The sequence below is a fragment of the Alosa alosa genome, chromosome 5, assembly GCF_017589495.1.
Source record: "Alosa alosa isolate M-15738 ecotype Scorff River chromosome 5, AALO_Geno_1.1, whole genome shotgun sequence".
In the NCBI taxonomy this organism is placed as follows: Eukaryota; Metazoa; Chordata; class Actinopteri; order Clupeiformes; family Clupeidae; genus Alosa; species Alosa alosa.
In genome coordinates this window covers 15,508,761-15,514,760 of record NC_063193.1, presented here as the reverse complement: position 1 = coordinate 15,514,760, position 6,000 = coordinate 15,508,761, and the positions used below count along the sequence as shown (strand labels likewise).

The window sequence follows — 6,000 nt, the reverse complement described above, 5'->3', positions numbered from 1 at the left end:
GGTTGTAATACTGCGCTGAGAGTGAGTGATCTCGATAATTAGAGTAGATCAGAGACGTGTCGAAGAAAAAACTAAAGGAAGACCTCTTCAAAATATTTCGTTATGAATGCTTTGCAACCCCAGATAAGGATTACTATGTAAGAGCATATTTCGAAAATTGGCTAGGCTATTGCTTTGTGGTCCGCAGTTTGGAGATCCTAATACACCTGACCTACCACCACCACCACCGCTACCTACCTATCTACCCAGCAGCAGTTGCAGAAGCTCTTGGAGTGAAATATCGTTACAAACTTGAAGAAAGAAACACGGAGTAAAGATATTTTGTCTGCTCTGCGACCGTAACGTCTCCTTGCAGATTTTTGAGAAATAATCTAATAAAGCACTTTCAGCATGGACATCCATCCAGAATGGCTTTTTTGAAACGGAATATCTCACTCGCCGGACAATAGCACGGTGCTTCTCTGGATTCCGCGTAACCTCTTAATATTTCTTGCCGTTTAATTCTACTCTCTTGGATAAAACACACACACCGATACTGCATTCCTAAAAGCAGTTCCTCCTGAAGAAATCAACCCTACTGAGGTGAAGTATCCACAACACTGAAGAACCATCCGCTGATAGCCTACCGCTGGCAAGTTTACGCAGCTCTCCTTACGCGTGCTGTCTCCCAACCCACACTCTGAGGCGAGTGAAGAAAAAGGTAGTCTTACAATTATTAATGTGTTGTATGCATTTAATTTGTTCACTTAAGGGAAGATGATGATGTTTTGTAGATTGAGCTCTTACAATGCTGAAAGTAGGTTTTTAATGCGCCACGCGTTGCTGCGCGGTTTTGGATTGGTAGCCTACTGATAGAGGGAATTGGCGTATCAATGTGAAGACGTGCATTTGCTTGCTGTCAGGAAATTATTTTGATAAATGAGAGTTTATGTTATTGTTGTTCAGGCTAGAATCATCAATGAATATTGCCTTTGCGAGAATGCGTCAGCCATCAAATATCATTCTTTTTTTTTAATCATTTTTATGATGTGCACGCCGAGTGCTGTATTTAGGCTACTACTGATTTTGTGTGATTTTTAGCTTGTGATGGTGTGCTAGTGCAATAGTGAGGCTATACAAAGTCTAATTACGTGTATGTCAGTCTCTGAAAGCCTGAACAGCAACACATAGTGGCAGGGATATAGGGCATCATTGTACCTACCTCACCATACTGTAAATTTGTTGCTACTATCCTCTACATGATTGTTTACACCATATTCTTGTGGGGTTTGTTTTGCACATTTGAGCACGACTTGTAGTGGGAATAGCTTGTCCAAAAAGCTGTTTTTCCATTATAAATTCTGTTTTTTTGGCCTGTATGGAAGATGTCATAATAAGTATAATACCAAATCAAAATAAGTATTATACCAAAGATGACACATCTCCTTTTTGTCTTTCCTTGAATGATGAAAACTGTAATGTTTTTTTTTTTCCTGTAAAATCGTCTTTAAATGTTAAAAATGTGCTGTAATGTGCATTTCAGGAAGGATTTTGATCTCAAAGTTTCCTCTCAGAGAGATTTATGAAACACAGGCACAGATCTGTCCCTATCACTGGAGAGGCAAGTGGGGTGTTGGATTCGCTTTACATGACTACTGCATGAAAAAATAGATGCAGCAAGACTGCCATGCATATTCAGTGTACTATGAATGAATATAAATAGCTGCAGCGATCTGTCACAAGGTCATGCTCTGGGAAGCTGCTGGCTCAACTTGTGCTTCAATGACAGTTTTCCCCTCACAGAAACACAGGCAGTGTGTGTTCCTTTAGAGTGTGTTGCACAGGGGCGCAGGAGATAGTTCAAAGTGAGGGGGACCAAATTGTGAGCAAAAACCCAGATAGTGAAATTAGGCTTCCAGATATTGGACCACCACTTCTGACCCACCATCAGAATATTTAAAAATGTTGGTCAAAATTGCCAAAATTGGGGAATGGGCAGAATGCCAGATGCCCTCAGACCAGCTTCTTGCTATGTGGGAAGTCTCAGCTTTTACACTTAGGCCTATGCAATTCTACTTTGATTATTTTTGAGTTATTTCACACTGCTTGGGCCAATGGTTGAATACTCTTAACAGCTACATGGGATGTTGGTATTTTCTGAAGAATGAACAAGAGTTTATACAGGTCATATGCTTATGATCCAAACACACATGCTCCTTAATCATTGAAGTTAAATTTAAACTATTTTTTGTCTTTCATGAAAAAAAGTAGGCCTATATTTGTTTTTATATCAGCCAATAGGCCTAGGCTAGTTTAACTGTATGGAGCATTAGCAAATGGTTGACAAGCTAAGCTGTGAATGCAAGCAAATGAAAAGGAAGCAAACATGCACAAAAGCTTTCGTGCAATGAAATGGGATGTATTAGAAAGAGAAGTGTAGTGAATATGTCAAGCAGAAACTGAAGTTGGTGACAATGAGCCCAACACAAGTGACTAATCTTCTATGCACCAGCACCTGCCAGCAACAAATGACGCAAAACAGTATGTACAATGTACATTATGTGAAATTTGCCTACGTATAGTTTTATTTATTTTTTTAAGTATATTTTTTTGGCCTTTTTATGCCTTTTAATGATGGTGACAGTGAAGAGTGACAGGAAGTGAATGAGAGAGAGCAGGTGTGGGATCCGGAGAGGACCACGGGGCGGGAATCGAACCTGGGTCGTCGGCGTACAGTGCAGGTGCCCCAGCCAGTTGCTCCACGGCCCAAAAACTGTAAACAAACAAAGTGGGGGCAGCCTGTCCCCCGAACAAAAACAAAACTCTGTCAGTTTCTCTGAGAATACTGAAGGTTGGGGTGAGCTACCTCTCTGGTGTGTTTTGTTTGGCCCTGGGTTAAAATATAATGCACGTTGTTTTGGACAAAAGCCTCTATATATTCTAATTATATTATAGAAACTATATATTATAATTACACATATAAATAAAAACATAAACAAACGCGACTTCCTGCGCAATCGCTGACTGTACCTTTAAGTTTGTTGATGCCATTAATACAACACATTTTGTGTAAAACAACATTCCCCTGAAGTTTACAAGGTAACATGATGTTGTTCCAGAGGCCCATTGTGAGCAGGAGGCAATTGGCTGCACAATAAGAAAGCAGCACTATTCATCCTCTAATGAACACTTGGCTTTGGTCTTGTGTAAGTGACTCTGTTAAGTGTCTTTATTTGGACATCCACTGATGCAGTGATTTCAAGTAAAGAGTTGTTGACAAAACTCTGAGGAAGGAACAATATATAAATCTGGTGCATGACAACACTGTGATGAAAGAGACAGCACTTGAAGTCTAGAACATGATCATGGCTGATGAAGACACAGTGAGAGCTCCTTTTTGTATGCATATTGATTAGAGTAACAATTGAAACGATTTTTGGATGAGTTTGAGCTGACCATTTCGAAGATGCAAAGTCACATGACTGACAAGGCATGCAATGTTGATTGGATAAATTTAGAATAAAACAGCCATTTTCCATTGAATAACATATATATGTATGACTGACCAGTTGGGTTACATAATGTGCTAATATGAAAACAAGAACATACAGAAGGTGTATTTTAATGATGATGAGTAACGGGGCCTATAAATTAAAGTGTGGCGTTTTTGCTGGACGCAGGCCTATTAGAGCACAAACAGATTGGAGGAGGATAATCTCTAAGCCAAAATGCTGCTGATTAGGATGGGTGACTTACAGTTGTATCCAATGTCTGTCACTCAAGCCTGGGATAGCCAAAGGTGCCATAGAATACCCACGTAATACTTTCACTGATTACTGAAAAATCTGAAGACTCCAGTTTTTATAGCATGTTGTATAATGCATGTGATAACAGACAAAATGTGTTTAATAGAAAAGGTGCAGTCTCTTTCACATAATGGGCCCTATTTTCACGAGGCAAAACCTGGCACAAAGTGGATTATCATCCCGACGCAAAGTTTATTCTTATTTTACACACAAGTCATTAAGCTTTGCGCCCAGGGGTGTGGCATTTAACGACTTAGGGTAGGGTCTGGCGCATTATCTGAAAATCGCTATCTTGCACAATCTAAAAATCATTACGCCACTGACCAAGAAAAGCCTGGTCTAGAGCAAAAAACGCATATGAAGCACAGCTGAAGACGCACTGTCACAAGATGTAAGCAGCAACTCCTCTGCAGGATAAATGACTTTAGGTTTTTTAGTCAGTCTGGATTTTTTCAGGCTATGTTTTCGATGGTAACCCATTGTAAGTCAATATTGAGAGTAATTAACTGTATAACTGTTTTGTCATTGACTATGACACCAGTGAAGTTAGTTTCACTTTGCTATTGAGTTCAAATAATAGATGAGCAATAGGCTATACTCTGCTAGGTTTTAGTAAAGCATGGTTTAGTGGAATACCTGTTCCATACAGTCTTGCATGCAAGCAGATTCATTCAAATGCGCTGCTGCCTATCAAAACACTGATGCGCTGTTTGAAGTTCCATTATTGCTATTAAAGGGAATGACAGATGTCATTCTCATTGGTTTAAATGATGTTACGCCCAAAACACACCCATGACTGATTAAGAAACATAGGAACGCCTTGATGTTTGATAACAAAACCATTCCCGGACTGGACAACCCACTAAATTTAATTAAGATATTCACTAGTGACCATGCGTTTTAGATCGCTAAAATAGGGCCAATTGATTTTAGTCATGTGAGTTATTGAAAGAAACAATCTCCGTCTTTGCTACAGTATGATTAAATCATGTCTGTTTGTCTGGTTATGATCAACCATTTCCATACACAGTGCACAGGAATATATGAGGCCTCTCTGTGATGTCCAAGTCCAGTATATCAGTATGTTGGCTATTTGCATCCCCTTCATGCATTCAAAGAATCCCTGGAAATGTGAGGCACAGACTCAGGGGAATGTTGCTCCCTAAGATAAACGTCCATCAAAAGCCAAGTTCATATGTTAATGGAGCTCTCCAAGTTCATATGTTAATGGAGCTCTCTAACATCCACACATGCATTCCATTTGTTTATGCCTCGTCCTCACTTGTGTACATAATCCAGTGACAAACATCCAGTGCGATTTGTGTTTTTGTGTGTGTGTGTGTGTGTGTGTGTGTGTGTGTGTGCATTTAGGAAAATGCAGTGCATTTTGGGCCCATTCAGGTGGCTCACCTTGTTGATCTCTTGTCAGATTAGGATTACAGGAGTATTGTTAAATCCCACATTTGTGCCGCATCGGGATGGAATATCATCCATTATTGCGTGACAGGTAATCGCTCATCCCACCACGGCGCACGTCACCCCAGGAGTGAGCGTTCTCCAGCCCATCAGCCATGATGTGTGCATTGTATATGTGGGGTGATGGCCTGTTTGAGTGGGAGTGATCAGTGACATTAAGGGTTGTGAGCCTGCCAGAGAGGAGTTGGCATGGCGCTCGGTAGAGTGCTCGTGTGGGCAGAGAGGTGGCGCAGCAGAGGCTGAATGAGCTTTTATGGCCACGGCACCTGCTCGTGTGGCACCAGACACCCCAAGACCCGAGCCTGTTTGGTATGCGCCGGAATTCTCAACAGTGCGTCGCCTGCTCTGCCTGGCCTGGCACATAATGGCATGGTGGTTTAGCCGAATTCTTTGTGTGGAAGTGCAGGCAGTTCCATAAACAAAGCTAAAGGCAGCCACGTAAAATGAAAACATGGTTTGCTGTTGGAGGCTCTGAAGTCTGTCAGTAGTGTGCCATATTAAATTTTATTTTGGATGAATTCCTTTTAGTTAGTTTGTTTACAAAAATTATATTTTTATGTTTGCATTTTTCATGAGTTACTGCACATAGCATTGAAGGACATAGCCAAGGATTGACTTGGTAATCAGTGCATGATTGGCTGTATCAGGTCCTGGTGATTGGACTATATCACTTACTTATAGACGGTTTTGTAAAGGGGATTGTTTGTTTTTTAAATGTGGACTTCCCTTTTATCACTTC

At 40.6% G+C, this 6,000-nt stretch overlaps 1 protein-coding gene across 12 annotated transcripts in view; it reads left to right on the top strand.

The window, feature by feature from the left end:
* The window catches only part of arvcfb (ARVCF delta catenin family member b), a 176,406-nt gene continuing 170,406 nt past the window's right edge, over positions 1-6,000 (top strand). For all 12 annotated transcript variants that reach the window (XM_048242923.1, XM_048242920.1, XM_048242919.1 and 9 more), the window contains exon 1: positions 1-700. The gene's annotated coding sequence lies outside the window, so the exon portion shown is untranslated. The remainder of the gene's footprint in view (positions 701-6,000) is intronic.